This window comes from Saimiri boliviensis, chromosome 6 (assembly GCF_048565385.1).
Source record: "Saimiri boliviensis isolate mSaiBol1 chromosome 6, mSaiBol1.pri, whole genome shotgun sequence".
Taxonomy (NCBI): Eukaryota; Metazoa; Chordata; class Mammalia; order Primates; family Cebidae; genus Saimiri; species Saimiri boliviensis.
This window is the reverse complement of record NC_133454.1, coordinates 64,469,676-64,487,532: the sequence shown is the minus strand read 5'-3', so window position 1 is coordinate 64,487,532 and position 17,857 is coordinate 64,469,676. Positions and strand designations below refer to the sequence as shown.

The following is a 17,857-nucleotide window of genomic DNA, read 5'->3' as shown; positions in this document are numbered from 1 at the left end:
AAAAAGGTATTTTAAAAGAAAGTCAATTTTGTTGTCTTTTAAAAGGAAGAGCCAGATTTGTTATCTTTTTAAAAGGACCAACTTTTGGTTTTGTTGATTTTACTTTTTTTTTTTTTTTCTCTGTTCTCTGTTTCCTTTCTTTCTGTTCTGATATCTTTACTGTTTTATTTGCTTTGAATTTAGTTTGTTCTTTTGCCAGTTTTTAAAATTTAGGTTATTGATGTGAAATCTTTCTACTTTTTAAAATAAAGGCATTTACAGCTATAAATTTCCTCTTAAGTATGGCTTTCATTACATCTCTGTAGTTTTGGTGGTTGTGTTTTTGTTTTCATTTGTCTCAAAGTATTTTCTTATTTTCATCTGAATTATTTTTTGACCTATTTTGGAGTGAGTTTAATTTCCATTTACTTTTGTATTCTTCAGATCTCCTTGTTATTAATTTCTAATTTTGTTCCATTGTTTTTAGAGAGTGTAGTTTGTGTGATTTCAACCCTTTTATCAAGATTGGTTTTATGATCTACCATATGTTCTATCCTGAAAATGTTCCACGTGCACTTGAGAAGAATGTATGTATTGTTGTTGGGTAAAATACCCTATAGGTGTCTGTTAGGTCAGTTTGATTTATAGTGTTGTTCAAGTTTCTATTCCTTGTTGATCATTTAATTATTTTACCCAGTATTGAAAGTGGGATATTGAAGCCTCTTTTATTGTTATTTGTCTCCTTAAATCTGTCAGTTTCGTGTCATGTGTTTTGAGTGTCTGTTGTTGGGTATCTGCTATTAAATTTACCTTTTTATCATTCTGAAATATTCCTTGTCTCCAGTAACAACTTTTTTCTTAAAGTCATATTTTGTTAGATATTAGTATAGCCATTTTCAGCTCTCTTTTTGGCATTGTTTTCATGAAATATCTTTTCCATCCTTTCACTTTCAACCTATTCATGTCTTTATATTTAAAATGTGTTTCTTGTAGAAAGCATATAGTTGGATCATGTTTAATTTAGTTTTGTTTTTGTTTTTTAAAAAATACTCTGTCAATGGAATGTTTAATTAGAATATTTAGTCTTCATATATTTAATGTAATTACTGATAAGACAGGATTTATTTCTGCCATTTTGCCATTTGTTTTCTATGTGTCTTACATAATTTTTTCCCATTTTTACTCCATTATGGCATTCTTTTTTTGTTAAATATTTTCTATTGCATATTTGAATTTTCTTATCTTGTATTTTACTATATTTTTTGAGTTATTTTGTTAGTGGTTGCCATGGGATTATAATTAACAATTGAAAATTTAATTTATAACAATCTGGTTTGAATTAATACCCATTTAATTTCAATAGTATATGACAACTTTGTTCACATATAGTGCCTTCCCTTACCCTTCCTTTGTGCTGTTAATTTCATACAAATTATTCTTTATACATTATGTTTCCATTAACCAGATTTTAATTTGCTCTATGCAACTGTCTTTTAAATTAGGTAGAAGAAGAAAAGAAAAATAAAATATAAATAAAAATGCATTTAGACTGTCATTCATACTTACCTATGTTGTTAACCTTACCTGTGCTTTTTATTTCTTAATTTGCATTTGAGTTAACCTAGTGTTCTTTTATTTCAGTCTGAAGGAGTCCCTCCTAACTACAAATTCTCTTAGTCTGTGTTTATCTGGGAATGTGTTAATTTCATCATATTTGGTGGATATAGTGTCTTGTGTATCTTTTGTAGAAAGCATATAGTTGGATCATGTTTTTTTTTTTTTTTAACTATTCTGTCAGTGGAATGTTTAATTGGAATATTTATCTGTTTACATTTAGCATAATGACTGATAGGATTTACTTCTGCCATTTTGCTGTTTTTTATGTGTCTTGTTAACAATTCTTTTTTTTCCCATTTTTGTACTAGAAAATATTTAACTGAAAAGAATGGCATAATGGAGGGAGAAAAAGGGGAAAATGACATTGTTTCACAAGTCTTGGTTGACATTCATTTTTCTTTCAGCATTTGGACTATGTAATTCTGCTTCCTTCTGGTCTCCATGATTTCCGATCAGAAACCAGCTGTTAATCTTATGGAGGATCTCTTTTATGTGATGTGTCACTTTTTTGTTGCTGCTTTGTCGTTCGACTGTTTGATTATGGTATGTAGGTGTGGATCTTTCTGAGTTTATCCTACCTGGAGTTTGTTTTGGATATACAGATTTTAATGCCTCTCATCAAAGTTGTGAAGGTTTTGGCCATGCTTTCTTTAATAGTCCTTTCGTTCTTTTCTCTCCTCCCCTAGTACCATCACTATATGTATGAAAGTATGTTTGATGATATCCTGCAGTTCTCTTTTTCTTCATTTTTTTTTTCCTTTCTGTTATTTGGAAAAGATAATCTCAATTGACCTATCTTCACATTTGGGGAATTTTTCTTCTGTTTTCTCAGATTTGCTGTTGAGTCCTTCTAGAATTTTTCATTTCAGTAATTGTACTTTTCAATCCTGAATTTCTGTTTGGTTCTTATATATTTTTTGATATTCTCTATTTGGTGAGGCATCATTGTCATACTTTCTTTTCACAGTTTCTTTTAGTTTTTCAAACATATTTAATATAATTGATTTAAAATCTTTGTCTAATATAGGCAACATCTAAGTTTCCTTAGGGTCAGTTTCTATTAACTATTTTTCCCTCTAAGTGTAGCCCAGACTTTTTTGTTTCTTGGCATGTCTTGTAATTTTGTTGTTGAAGACTGGACATTTTATATAATATAGTGGAGTGGCAACTTTGAAAATCAGGAAACTTTGGGCCCCAGTTTTTTATTGTTGCTATTTGTTGTTGTTCTTTATTTGTTAGGTGACTTTTCTGTAATAATTCTGTAAAGTTTGTATTCTCTGTGCATGGCCAGAGAAGTCTGTTTGAATAACTTTGTGGTCAGCTAGTGATTGTACAGATTTCCTTAAACTCCTGGGACAAATCATTGTCCCAGTTTTTGCTGAGAGGCTCTTTGTGTATGTTGGTATATTCCTTTAACAGTCATCCAGACAGTTGAAAACTCTGCTTCTCCGTCACTTCCTCCTTGTACAGGGCCTCTGAGTCAGTCGTCTCAGCACGTTCTTGAGCATGTACCCAGCTCTGAGCATACATACGGCCCTGTACATGTGAATAGACTTTTAGATTTTCAGGAATATGTCAAAAATTTTCAAATTCTCTGTGAATATCTTCTTTTTTGAGCTTTTTCATTTGTGTATTATCTTTGTCTTACTGCTTTCTACCATTTCAGACAGCCACAACATTATATAATTGCCTCAAAATACTTTTTTCTTTGCAAGGCAGGCTCTCACCCTGTCACCCAGGCTGGAGTGCAGTCACATGATCACTCTTTCCAGGTATCCTTCTGCATCAGCCTCTCAAGTAGCTGGGACTACAGGTGTGAACCCTCATACCTGGCTCAATTTTAATTTTTTTGTTGAGGTGGAGTCTCACTATGTTGTTCAGGCTGGTCTTGAACCCTTGATCTCAAGTGATTCTCCTGCTTCAACTTCCTAGAGTGTTGGGATAACAGGCACGAGCCACCCCACCTGGCCCTCTAAATATTTTTGACAAATGCTTGTGGTGAAGGGATTTTTTTTTGCTCTAGGCAAGCTCTGAGTCAGGTTAAATAAAGACAGTCCAAGTGAGGTGTTTGGGGGTATGACCAGATAGGTTGACATAATGGTAGTTCTCTGGAAATGAGGCTTTGAAGGCACTTAAAAATCCCTTAGTGGCTGCTAGGCTCCTGACTTTCAGTGGTATTACAGGTTGTTGGTTTTCATAGTGACTGTGGAGCTGTAGATCGTAGGGAGGAATAGGGTAAGTTGAAATGCCACTAAATTTGCAGTTCTTACAGAGATTCAGCTGTTTTTCTTGAAAATATGTTCCATGGATTGCTGCAAGCTTTTAATTAATTTTAGAATTTTGTAAAAGTTCAGGAGAGAATTTTCAGAGGTACTCTGCTGTTTTCATTGATGTAATTCTTACGTTAATTCTTCCTGAGACCTCAATAAATATAGGTTCCTTTCCTTCACTGTAATTGGTTTGAACTACTAAGATTTTAATCCATGACCATTCCGTTTTAGATATTATACAGTCTGGATTCAGAGCCTACAGACTTCTGAAATTTGAATCTCTTGCCCTGTATTCTAGCCCAATTCTGAGAATTCTGCAACCCTGCAAAGTGTGGTTGGTGTAGTGCATAGGACATTGGTGCTGACATCTTTTGTCTTTACTGCTTTTCTGTCTGAATGCAAAGCCTCTGTTAATGGACAACAGTGCACTTAGATCAGCTGTTACTTGGTTTTCATTTCATCATTTCATCATCACCTTGGAGCCTCCTAGCTCTTCACTTGTACTCAAGAAGAAAGCCAACAAGTGAATTGAGTTGGCATCTTTTTATTTCTACCCTGACATTTCTGGTACTGCTTCTTCGTATTTACTTCAAGGTAGTCCCAAAATGCGATTTAAGTGTCATATATGGACAAATGCCCAGTGGATTCTTTCTTTGCCTGAAACTTTGTTTTTAGTGAGTATCATAGACATTATTTATCTTAATTGCTTAATGTTCTTTGGGAAATCTTGGCATGTAGAAATCTCTTTGGCTCTCTCTCACAGTAGTATTGAATTTACTTTTCATTTTGTTGTGGATCAGCTGTCTTTTACTTCTTTAGCTGTTTCTTAAAAATGAATATTTGATATTTAAATTGGCATCTAAACCAAATCTTTATTTTAGATTTGTAAAAGGTGAATAAAAACATCTGTATTCATAAAAGTAAGCAAACATCTTTTCCACATTTTCCACCTAAATGATGCCACAATTATATCTTGAAAATGCCCTCACTTTCTGTTTTCCCACTACCGTTCCTGCCATCACCCAGCCTTCTACCACCTCTCTAGAGCCTATTTCACTGCTTACGATGTCCATCCTGTGCTGCAGCACGCTGTCATCAATCGTTAGGACAAAAGGAAAATGTAAGAAACAAACAAAAGTCACTCTTCAATTCCACTGATACCACAGCTAAGCTTTATGTTGTTGGCCAATGATGAATTTTGAACTGTTTAAAGATTCCAAACAAGCTAGAGGTACAGAGTAGCTAAAATTCAGTCTTCTTAGGTTTGTTCAATAAGGAAGTCACTAGGCATATGTGGTTATTGAGCCCTTGGGATGTTGCTATTCTGAATTAAAATGTGTACTATAAGTGGAAAATTCAAGCTGGGTTCAGAGACTTAGTATGAAAAAAGAATGTAAAAATCTCATTAATTTTAGAATATTGATTATACATTGATAATGATTTGGATATACTGAGTTAGACAAAGTATGTTACAAAAATTAATTTCACCTTTTAAAAAAGTTTTATTAATGTAGCTGCTAAGAAATTTAAAACAATATATGCCACTTGCATTATTTCTATAGAACAACACAGAACTGCACTTGACCCTTGCTAGTCAAGGGGATACTGCAATATTCTCTTTTTTTCCCTCCAGAATATAGCATCTATCTCCCCAATCCAACCATACTGAGTCAGAATCTGCATTTTAATAAGATCTCCATGTGATTTGTTTGTACATTAAAGTTTGCAAACAAGAAGCATTGCAAATATTAGATTGCTACAGGACGAACAGATTTGCAGGTAAAATTTTGCATAGAGTCAGTTGCCAGAGAGGTTGCACTTAAAAGGTACTTAAAAAAAAAAAAAGTGGGTTGTTCGTGAGAACAGTGACAACATGCTTTTCCAGGTGTATTTCTGTTTAAACTCTTGGAAATGAGAGTAACTATCTTTCTCTTTTCCTTTTTGCTATATCAGTTTATTCCCTGGATATAACCTTTCTGGACCATGCAGAAATTTATTTTCTTTCAAATATTTTTAATATATCAAAATATATTAAATTCAGGGTGTATTTCTACTTAAAATTTGATAAAACTTCCTGTGTCTTGTAGTGTAGCAGGGCATAGCTTTTGGCAATTCAAACATCAAGGTTGAAGTTCTCAGGCTCTTTGACTTAGTATCATTGTGTCCTTGGGAAATTTGCTTAACATGTCTGAATCTACTGCTTAACCTGTCTGAACTTGCATACTGAAGAAAAGACTTAAGATACTGGTTTCATATACTTGCTGGTAAAACTTGACCAAGTAAATTATCATATTATATAACATGCCCTCTTTGAGGGTTCTGTAACTCTTAGGTTCACTTGTCACATTTCTTCTTGATGAGGGAATATGCTTTAGAGTAGCGAAAGAGACCAGTACCACTTAAATATTTGATCAGTGCTGAAGGTAAATAAACACTTCAAATGCTGCTGTTTCTTCCTCTTGCTACTCAGTAAACTCCAGTAGTAGCTATAGTTGTCAATATTTCAGAAGTAATTAGTCCCACAATGTCTATCAGCAGGATTCTTTGGGTCCTACGTATTCACAGTGTCCCTGAGTAAAGGGGGCCAGTGAGTGACTCAGTGGGGTCACGGAAGGAAAGAGAAGATAGGAGTGTCCGCAAGTAACATACTGTGGGTACATCCAGAAGGAACAGAAAGAAAGAAGAGGGTTGCAGCATTGCCCACTAATTTGTTTTTATTCTTTTAGAGACAGTATTTCATTCTGTCATCCAGGCTAGCTCACAGCAACCTAGACCGCGTGGCCTTTTCCACTATTGGCCCCAGCTTTAGGTTGAGCCTCTTTTCTAGGCGGCCTGTTGGTCCTCTACTGCTTCTGCTTCCATTCCTTATTTCTTGGGATACAGCTCAGGACTGGGGTTGGTTGCACACATGTCTGCTGCCTGTGAATTTTACCATAAACACACACATGGAGAGACACACACACCCAAAAGACAATTACAAAGCTTGTTTTGATTTTAATGGGGTTTTAAGAGGGAGCAAAATTAAAATGCATATTTTCAGGCCACCCCCTTCCTTTAGAAGTCTAGTTTATTATCTGATTTCTATTAAATTTGTTCTTATTCATTAATAAATAGAAGTTTGCAATGTTTAATTGACATTAAAAATTCCATTCAATTACAATGGATATGGTGATTGTCTTAACGATTGTCTTTGCTAGAAACTTTGCCTCCTTAAAATAGGCTTCATGGCTTCACATAGATTATTCTTTTGGTGGACAGTATCATTTTTCAGTTTTCATTATATCATACTGGGAAAATTATGTGTCTGAAATATCAGTGTCCTCAATTTCTAGACATTATTTCTCTCATTTGTTTTTCTGCAGACTTTTTTTTCCTAATTAGAATATATAGCATCTTTTGAGTTGTATTTGAAGCATGGCTTCACATTAGAGTCATCAGGGGAGCTTTTAATAAACACTGATGCCCTCTCTTTATCCCTAGAGAATCTGATTTAGTTGGTGAGATTTCAGGTTTTGGTATGTTTTAAAGGCTTCTCAGGGAATTCTAATGTGTAGTTAGACTTCAGAACTGTTGTGCCATTGGATTCAGTTTAACCTATAAACTAGTTATAGAAATGAATAAAACATAACTTGGAGCAAATATGTTATCATTGCAGATTCTACACAAAAACTGTTAGTAGACCTTAATGTAAAAGAATCACGTATAAGTTCTTAAAGAGTGCGGCTTTCTGAGTCTTAATTAATTTACTAGTTCTAGAATTGAGCCTAGAAACCTGCATTTTTAATTGCCTTGAAGGTCATTGTGATGCAGATGGTTCACAATCCACTGTGTCAAACCAAACTGGATTCTAATCAGAGGATATGTATTTACTAAGGAATCTGTATCTTCTCATGTTGAGAAAACTTGACCAATGGCAAGTAAAAATTTATATATTCTCCTGTGCTTGGGGAATACATACTCTACTTAGTATTTGGACAGGTTTTGAGTGACCTTTCATTTTCTGTTGGACTGATACATTAAAGCTAAAATATATATTTTTTCCTTTCCCCCTTGCTCCCAAAGTGTATTCATGTATTTCATTGTTAGTATCACACTTGTGATTACGGAGTAAAACTCCCTAATCCTGTGCCATATATAGACCCTTCCTTTTGCCTTAGAATTCAACTGTAGTGATTTATCTCCACCCTCCACCACACACAAACACACATTCTTTGTGCTCCCGGACACTCCAAATGGTGAATAAACATACTGAAGGGATTTAAGCTATATTGTTTCAGTTAATGATATTCTGATTTTAAAAAAGTTGATCTATTCTATAGAATGTTCCAGATATAGGGAAAATATATTCATTGTTAGGTGATCTGCTCTGTTTGATCTAGTTTTCTAAAGTAATTTATGCGAGTGCTATAGTTTCAGAAACCTCATTTGCCTAAAATAGAATTCCTTTTCACTTTTTGTCCATGAGTTTTAGGGTAGAGAGATGTGTTTGAAAACTGTATTGCCAGGTTTTATTTTTTCATGTCAAAGTGGTTATGGATTCTTCTGCTTGAAGCCTGGCAGACTAATTATGTGGGATTGAGAACAAACATTGTGTGTGTGTGTGTGTGTGTGTGTGTGTGTGTGTGTGTAATGTGAATATTAATAACCTCTGTATGTTAAGTTATTTTTGTTTATAAGTAGGAGCATGTCTCTTTTTTTCTCTCTGGGAGACAATTATTTTGTGGCAGAAAAAGTGGTCTGACTTGTGAAAGCTTCAGGCAAGAAGTCTAAATGCTTAATCTTAATGCATAATATACTAATGTTATTGAAATTATCACAAATGCAAAAAGTTTGAACAATTATTGGAGCAATGATATTTCTGGGCCAGAAAAATAGAGATCATGACCAGCTAGTCTGAGAGATTACCAGACGCTTGGATTTTTGTTGGTTTGCGAGTCTTTCATTCTCTACTCTTTTGTGCTGCTTATGTGAAGCATAGATTGCATGACAGATCTCAGAAGCAGCCGCAACATAGATTTAAAGTTTCTTGTTTATCATTTGTGAGGATAGGAATACTAGAAAAGTTACCAAGAAGGTGTCTCAGCTTGACCTCAGTAAAAGAGAACGGAAGGAAAATACATGCTTTGTAAATTCATAACCATTTTTATCATTGATAATTATAACTGTCTCAACATCATAGATAAAGAATGAGAAAATGATTTTTGTATGTATAATCCCATGTACTAGCAACTGAAATTTGTATTTATTTCCTGATAGGAAAAAAGTATGCCTTTCAAAATAAAGCTGTTTCTGTTTGAAATAATGCCCCAAATGGGAGAAGACTTCTAAAAAGTCAGCGATCAGGTTCTTAAGAGCATAATTTGAGGTTGAAATCTAATTGAATGCAGTGCCTTATCCCAATACGGCCCATTGGGTGGTTGATGTAGGGTATAAAGGGCTGTCTCTCTTGCCCTTTCTCAATTCTGGAGGGCCATACTAACTTCAATGCTCCCTGAAGGGTTGGCCATGGCTCTCTCATTGGGTCTGCGTGAAGTTCAGCTGTTCAACTTCTTCCTTTTCTCAATTTCGGTTTCTTCTCTTTACAACAGGTGTTCTTCTCACCCGCACTCCCTAATATACGTTCTACTTGCCAAATGTGTCAGAATCTAACCTGCAGTATCCACCTTGTGTTATTATGAGGTTTTACTTTTTCATTGGCTAGGAACTGTAATCCTGAATAGTTTTGTTGTTGCTGTTGTTTAAATTCAGTACTAGGTGAAAGTTTCTCCAGTGTGTCAGATGCCTTCATTTGGAAAATATTTTACTCAGGCTCCTTTTCCCCATTCTGTCTTCCTTTGGTATGTCTTATTCCTTCCCTTTTCTGTCTCATCTCTCCTGCCTCCTTGTATAGTTCTGACATTGCCATTTATATTGATACAAATTTGTATCTGAGGAGATCAGGGAAGTGTTCTTAAAGGAGATGACACTTGAGCTAATTTAGGACAAATAGGATTTACGTAGGGGGCTGTGTGTGTGTGTGTGTATGTGTGTTTGTGTATGTGTGTGTGTGTCTATGTGTGAGATTAGTTGCAGTGGGAGATGGAGTGCATTAAAGATGTAGGGAACCATCTCTCTAAAGAACTTGAAACAGCTTGATAAAGGTGGAGAATTAGAAACAGTTCCTATGACTGATTGACAGAAGAAACAATGTTAAGTATGGAAGGGCCAAGGTATGTATATCACTTGAGGAAGTTTGCACTTTATTCTTAGCAGCTACTAATCCATAAATTTGTTTTATGTTCTCAGGATCAGCCTTATAATAAATAGATATTATTTAACATATTAATATAACATGAAGTGATATTTAAAAAGTTTTGAATTTGCATAAAGCTAATGTCAATAAATTTTAAAAGTAGGTATCACAATTGGTTTTGATGTTTACCTGAGAGTCTGCACAGTAACAAGAGCAGCTTACAAGCAGTTTACTATGTAGTTGGTACTGTGTCAAGGCCATTGTATACATTGTCACACTTAATTCTCCTAGTGTCATTCTCAGTTAGTTCCTGTTAGTCCAACTTTGCAGATAAGCAAATTGAGGCCTAGGTTAAGTAGCCTGCTCAGGGTCCCACAGTAATCACCATGTCTGAGATTTGAACTCAGGTTTGAACTCACTGCTAAGCTATTGCTTTTAACCACTTTGCAAAGCTGACTTCAGTGATGTGTATATGCCTGTTTCTTTGACTGGATTATTTATTTCAAAAATCAGAATAATCCTTGAGGAGTATTTCAATACTTGTTTTCTTAGTCATTTCTTATTTAAAAATCTTTAGAAATTAGAAAGGGAGAATAGATAGTGCTGAACTTTTTACTTTGCGTATATTTTTCTAGGGACAGTATAAAGACATGTCAGACAGTTGTGTGAGTCATGATGTATAAATTACATAGTATATGTGTACATGGTCATAAAAGTTAATTCTAGAAAATGCTTATGGAAGAGAGTGTGTTTTTTTTTTTTTTTTTTTTTAAGAGTTAGAGTCTCGCTCTGTTGGCCAGGATGGTCTTTATCTCCTGACCTTCTGATCCGCCCGCCTCAGCCTCCCAAAGTGCTGGGATCACAGGCATGAGCTACCATGTCTGAACAGGAGAGAGTTCTTTTATACTGAACTTTTAAAAAATAAATACTGCCTGGGATTTAACATCTTCCTACCACTTAAGTAGTATTAGATTTTGGTAAGACTTACCCCTTGGCATGGCATGGCCCCAGGGTGACCTATCTTGTACTGCTGTTGTATATCAGTTTCTTGATGAACCTTATATATGGTTTGTGTTACTCTCATGGCAGCTTTGTTTTCAGAACATAGATGACAAGTTTCTGGATTACTTTTAACAATAGCTAACAAGAAAGGGTAAATACAGGTTTTGATATCAGACAGGGTTGAATTTAGAGCAGAAAGGCTTTAAAGAGGCAAAGAAGGAGATTTACACTAATAAAGAGCGTACACTGGTTATTTATGCTCCAGAGAATGTAGTATTAACAAACATAAAGACAAAACTACAGAAAATAAGGAAAAATAAAATATTGGACAAATCAGTAGCTAAAAATTAGGTAAGAATTTAGAAAAACCTGATGAATATGAGGTATATTTAGTTAAAATATATTTAACTTTATGTAAAAAAAAACAGAGCACACCGTATTTTCAAGCTTTCTTCGAATATTACAGATCATATATTGGGCCATTAAGAAAACCTCAGTAAATTTCTCAAAATAGAAATAGTTGAGGTGGAATAAAAGTAGAAATTAATAATTTTAGGAAAATGGTAATGAAACCAAATCACTATCACTGGGCAGTTAAAACTCTGTAAATAAATTTTTGAGTTAAAGAGGAATTTAAAAATTGTAGAAAATGATAAAATGTATTAGAACCTATGGGGACTCAGCTAAAACCCTATATATAGAAAGATTGCCTTTTTTTTTTTTTTTTTTTTTTTTTTCTTTTGAGATGGGGTCTTATTCTGTTGCCTAAGGCTACAGTGCAGTGGGTGGCGTGATCTTACTGCAGCCTCTGCCTCCTGAGTTCAAGCAGTTCTCCTGGCCCACTCCTAAGCAGCTGGGATTACAGGTGCCTGTCACCATGCTGAGGTAATTTTTGTATTTTTAGTAAGGTCTGGATTTCACTAAGCTGGTCTCGAACTCCTAACCTCAAGTGATTCACCTGCCTGGGCCTCCCAAAGTGCTGGGATTACAGGAGTAAGCCACCACACTAGGCCTTAAATATATGTATTAATTAATAAAGCATTAGAATAAATGAATTACTCATCTAACTCAAGGAGAGAGAAAAAGAATACCAAAATATATTCAAAGAGAACGGAGGAGGATTTGAATAAAGACTGATTGGTAGGCTGATAGTGGCCTGTCAAATATGTCCATATCTGAATCCCTGGAACCTGCATGTTATTTTGCATGGTGAGTTTGCTGCTGCAGCAACAAATTAACACAGACTTGGTGGCTATAATAGAAGAAACTTATTATCTTGGTTTTGGAGACCAGAAGTTCGAAATAAGTTATGGGCAGGGTTGTCCTCTCTCCAGAGACTGCAGGTGAGATTCATTCCTTGCCTTTTCTTGCTTCTGGTAGCTGCTGATGTTCCTGTCACTCCAACTTTTGCCTCTGTTTTCACATTGCTCTTTTCTCTTCTGTGCTGACCCCTTCTGACTCTCTCTTACAAGGACTTAGAGACCACCTGCATAATCCAGGATTATCTTCTTCTCATCTCCGAATTCTTAATTTATTCAAGTCTGCGAAGACTCTTTTTTCAAATTAGGTAACATTTATAACTTCTAGGGATTAGGACATGGTGGTATTTTTGGGAGCCATATCAGTTTGCCACACATGGCAAAAGAGACTTTGCAGATGTGATTAAGCTAATGATTTTGAGATAGGGAGATTATCCTGGATTATCTGGGTGAGCCCAAAGTAATCATGGGGATTCTCAAGAGAGTCAGGAGAATCAGGCTGCGTAGCAGATGTAATTACAGAAGCAAGAGGTTGGAGTGATGTCAGGAGCGGGTCATGAGCCAAGGAATGTAAATGGCCTTTAGAAACCGAAAAAGGCAAGGAAACAGATTCTCCGCTCTCCAGAAGGAACCAGCCCAGCTGAAACCTTGACATTAGCCCAGAGAGATTGATTTTGGACTTCTGATCTTCATAATTGTAAGATAATACATTTCTGTTGTTTTAAGCCATTGAATTTGGAGTGACTTTTTATAACAGCAATTGGAAACTAATACCATGATCAAAGCAGAAGTTAGTATGTATAGAATGCTGTGAGTGCTAGGATGTGTTTTTAAGCACTTTGCATATATGAATTCATTTAGTTCTCACAATTCCTTTATGAGGAAATTAACTGTTATTGCCAAACTGAGGCACCAAAACCCTAATCCTAACCAAATCCTAAGGAAACCTTAACCCTACGTTTAGGAAAGGGTAAAATTAAGGAGAGATGAGGGCTGGGGATTGTGGTCCCCCTATGGTTGGAAGAATAGCAACATGTGAGTTATTGTGAAGTGGTGGAAGGAGCCTGCTTAGAAGTAGGAGAGAAAGTTGTAACACCAGAGTGGAGGATGTGGCTCATTGTCCTTTGAGGTATATGCACTTTGAGTGCTCCTAAGTGGCTGGGGTCAGCTGCATGCAGTTTTCTTCATTCACTTGGTTCGGGTATGGACAAACTGTCCTGCTTGTTTTGGTCAGTAAAGTTTTATTGGAAATCAGCCATGCCCATTCATTTGCTATTGTCTGTGGCTGCTCTCCTTCTACAAAGATGGAGTTGAGCAGCTGTTACAGAGACCATATATAGTCCACAAAGCTTGAACTATTTATCTAGCCCTTTACAGAAAAAAGTTTGCTGAACATACCTAGTGCTCCTGTCAGATGAAGTCATGCATAAGCAAATGCTGAATTCCTGCTGTGTTCACATTGTTCCCTCATTTATCAATCAATTTGAAACATATTTGCATCTTTGAAGCAAATATTGTAGCAGAATTGTCTCCACATGAAATCTAAGACTATAGTCCAGGTCTGTAGAACAGAGTGAAGACAAAGAAGGAGAAACATCATCCTGAAAGCCCTTTGAACTCCCCCTCAGCCTCTCTGTGCTTAAAGTGAGACCAACCCTTAGATGGTTTGAGTTATATGAGTCAATAAATTTATTTTCATTCAAGCTAGTTCTGGTTATGTTTCCTGTCACTTAAAATAGCAATTAAAAAACCTTTTTATTTTAGAATAAATTTAGATTTATGGAAAAGTTGCAGATACAGAACGGAGACTTCTCATTCATATTCAATTTCCCCCATTGTTAATGTCTTACATTAGTGTGATATGTTCATCACACGTAATGAACCAATATGGATGTATTATTGTTATCTGATGTCTGTGCTTCATTTGAATTTCTTTAGCTTTTTCCTACTTTTTTTTTTCTTCTCTTCCAGGATCCCATCTGGGGTGCCATCACCTTGAATCGTCATCTCCATAGGCTTCTCTTTGTTGTGACAGTTTCTCAGACTTTCCTTGGTTTTGATGAACTTTAAAATTTTGACTAGTACTGGTCAGTTATTGTGTAGAATGCCCCCCAGTCTTGGTTTGTCTAATTTTTTTTCTGATGGTTAGACTGGAGTTTCAGGTTTTTGGGAGGGGTCTGCAATTCTCTTTTAAAAATTACTGCTTGAGATATAAGAAAACAAAACAAATATTCTTACCTGCAGGATTTTAAATAATTTTTACTAAAAATTATTTGAAATATCTACTTTCCCCCCACAAAACTATGTATTCTCCTTCCCTATCTCTTCCTGACCTCATTTAATACCTCAATTTATTATCCCCATAGTTTGTTCATATGATTTGCCATTTTGGCTGTCACAGACCACTGTATGTATTTGAAGTATTTTAAAATGGCTTATGTAGCATTATAAAAATGTTGCACTATTAATAATGTTATCTACAACAAAATTCAAGATAAGGGAAGCTGACATTTTCAGAAGTTTTGTCTGTATTATGTTAAATGATACTAACATAATTTATTATCATATAATACAGCATTCATTTACTGTAATTGAGATTGGCCACACTGTTTTTAACGTGTCCTGCAGTACCTTATAAGAGTATTGTTATGACATCTTGGAATCATGTATCAGTGACTTTTCTCCATTACTGTTACACACCTGCTGCCAGTTGTAGGAAATCTCATTATATTGTTACCTGCTGTCAGTTGCCTTTGGCAAGTAGTTCTGACAAATGGAAGATTAAAATGTAACTGCTGTAGGTGGTAAGCTATGTTCTTGGTGTCAGTTAAAATACCTCCTGAGTATTTTTCTGGTTTAACTCAAGAAGCAGTGCTTTTGTCCATTTTCAGTGTTCCTGGTGTTAGTTAAAATACCTCCTATTTTTCTGGTTTAACTCAAGAAGCAGTGATTTTGTCCATTTTCATTGAAAGGTGAGTTGCATTAAACATAGCAGCCTGTTAGTGACTCGGGGACATCTCTTGATTACCCTGTATCTTAGTTTATGTCTTTTAAATTTCAGATAGCATAACTACCAAGTGAATACAAATATATGAGGCTAGACAAATGGAAATGCATAAGTCTTATACTATATTTTATTTGAAATGTAATATTATGAAAGATAAATCTTTGTGGTTTGGAGAATAAAAAAAATATAATATATATATTCTTGGGACAACAAGGTGAAGGACAGATATACATATAATTTGAGACACAAATTTATCATGTTTGGTAGCCAAACATATATACATATATATATATATATATATATATATATATATATATACACACACACACACACATATATATATGTGAACCTTATTACACACACACACACACACACATAAACAAACCTTATTTAGGCTACCAAACATTATATATATTTGCACCTAAATTAAAATTTTGTTGTCTTATTGTAAGTATTCTGGATCACAAATTAAAAAAAAATATTTTGGATACATAATAGTTGTACATATTTATGGGGTACATGTGATATTTTGATACAAGCATACAATGTTTAATGATCACATTGGATCACAAATATTTACACAAGTTATGCTATGAAGTTTTATAGACCATTTTGTTTATATAGTGTAACTTGCTCTAATTGCCATCTAAAATGTTATAACTGTACTAGACTGTGTACTATTGGAACAATAACATTCTACCAACTATGGGAGATTTACAGAAGTATTTAAATAGAAAATATTACTGGTAAAAACATAAATTATGTTGAAGTAAATTAAGCAGTATAGTTATTATAATGATACTGGTACAACTTTAATGAGAATAATTTGCTCCTGCAGATTTAAGAATTCCAAAATAAAAAAGTCAAAAGGTGATTGGAACTTGCCACCTTTCAGATTGACAGAACTGAATAAAACTTTCTATATGTGCATATACCACAAACACCAATATTTTTGCTTGTTTCCCACAATAAGAGCCTTATTTTCTTATTGGGCAACTAGTTGGAAAATGTAGTTGGTAGTTATATTTTTATTTACACTCATTCAAACCTCTTATTAATCATATATATCTAATGAACAGACCTTCCATATTTGAATTGATCATTCTGAGAAACATGATTAAAAATGGCTATTTATACAATTTCAGTACTCATTTTTTCATTTTTCATTTTTTTGAGACTGGGTTTTGCTCTGTCACCCAGGCTGGAGTGCAGTGGCATGATCATAGCTCACTGAAGCCTTGACCTTCAAGGCTCAAGCAATCCTTCTACCTCAGTCCCCCAAGTAGCTGGGACTGCAGGCATGCACCAGGTATGCCTGGTTAGTTTTTATATTGTTTGTGGAGATGAGTCTCACTGTGTTGCCTGGGCTGGCTTGGAACCCCTGGACTCAGGTGATCTTCCCGCTTCGGCCTCACAAAGTACTTGGATTACAGGTGAGAGCCACCACACCTGGCCAGTTTTAGTACTTTCCATTTAGGAATGATATTTCTTTTACTTGAATTATTTGTCATTGTGGAAAGTGAAAGCATATTTTGGGGGCTTCATTTTTATGCTTTTTTTCTTATGTAAATGCCTGATCATTAAACACAATCAACTGTGGAAATTTTCAAATGCAGATTCTAGAATCAGTCTCTAGAAATCCATTAGGTCTGTGTGAGGGCGGGGGAATCTGTTTGTTTGTTTGTTTGTTTGTTTGTTTTAAGTTGCACAAATGGGTGTGGGTGATGCCTGGTCAATTGTAGGAGCCATGCTTATGCATTTCTTTTCTAACCTTCTAAGGAACTCCTGGTTTTTGGCTTGTGTACAATGCACTGAGAAGAGTACAGAATGAATAATTGTTCTATTGTGTTAGATGCGCAGCACTTTTGATGGAAACAATGTTATTCTACAGAAAGACTTGAAAGATCTGACTGGCTATAAAGAATAGATGGTAAATACTGATACTGGTTCAAAAACATTTTTGTACAATTATTTTTGCTGTAATATATATTTTGATAAATCTCATGGTTTTAAAAGTCATATACTAAAAGTCATATATACATAAAAATTAAAGATGTGGAAAAAATGGAGTTGCACAAATCACTCAAAATCTATACAGATTACTAATAAAAGCAATAGCAATCTAGTAAAAAAATAGCTCCAGTTGTTAAAAGACATGCCAGAGTCCTAATAAGTAAAGAAATATTACAGTAAATACAGGATTTTATCTTTGAAGGTGGTCGTTGCTCATGGAAAGGGATGCAGTGAAGGTTTGAGGCTGATAGACTACAGAGATTAGGACGAAGTACACAAAAATGAGGAAGTACTATGCAGAAAGCCCTATCAAGACATAGTAAGTGACCAAACTTAAGTAGCAACAAAGTGGCATGAATGAGTATCGTGTACAGTGCAGTAGTCCCCTGCAGTTCACTGCATTGGCTTGTGTCAGTGAACATTATGTTAAGCTGGACATACACGGTCAAAAAGTATGGGAAAATTAGTTATATATAAT

General features: G+C 35.0%; 1 protein-coding gene across 7 annotated transcripts in view; it reads left to right on the top strand.

The window, feature by feature from the left end:
• The window catches only part of ARHGAP32 (Rho GTPase activating protein 32), a 298,214-nt gene that overhangs the window by 46,139 nt on the left and 234,218 nt on the right, over positions 1–17,857 (top strand). For 2 of the 7 annotated variants that reach the window (XM_074400859.1, XM_074400854.1), the window contains exon 1: positions 1,203–17,296. The exons of 3 other annotated variants lie outside the window; for them this stretch is intronic. The gene's annotated coding sequence lies outside the window, so the exon portion shown is untranslated. Of the gene's footprint in view, positions 1–1,202; positions 17,297–17,857 lie in introns of those variants that run through there. 2 more of the 7 variants (XM_074400855.1, XM_074400856.1) reach the window with 2 other exon arrangements.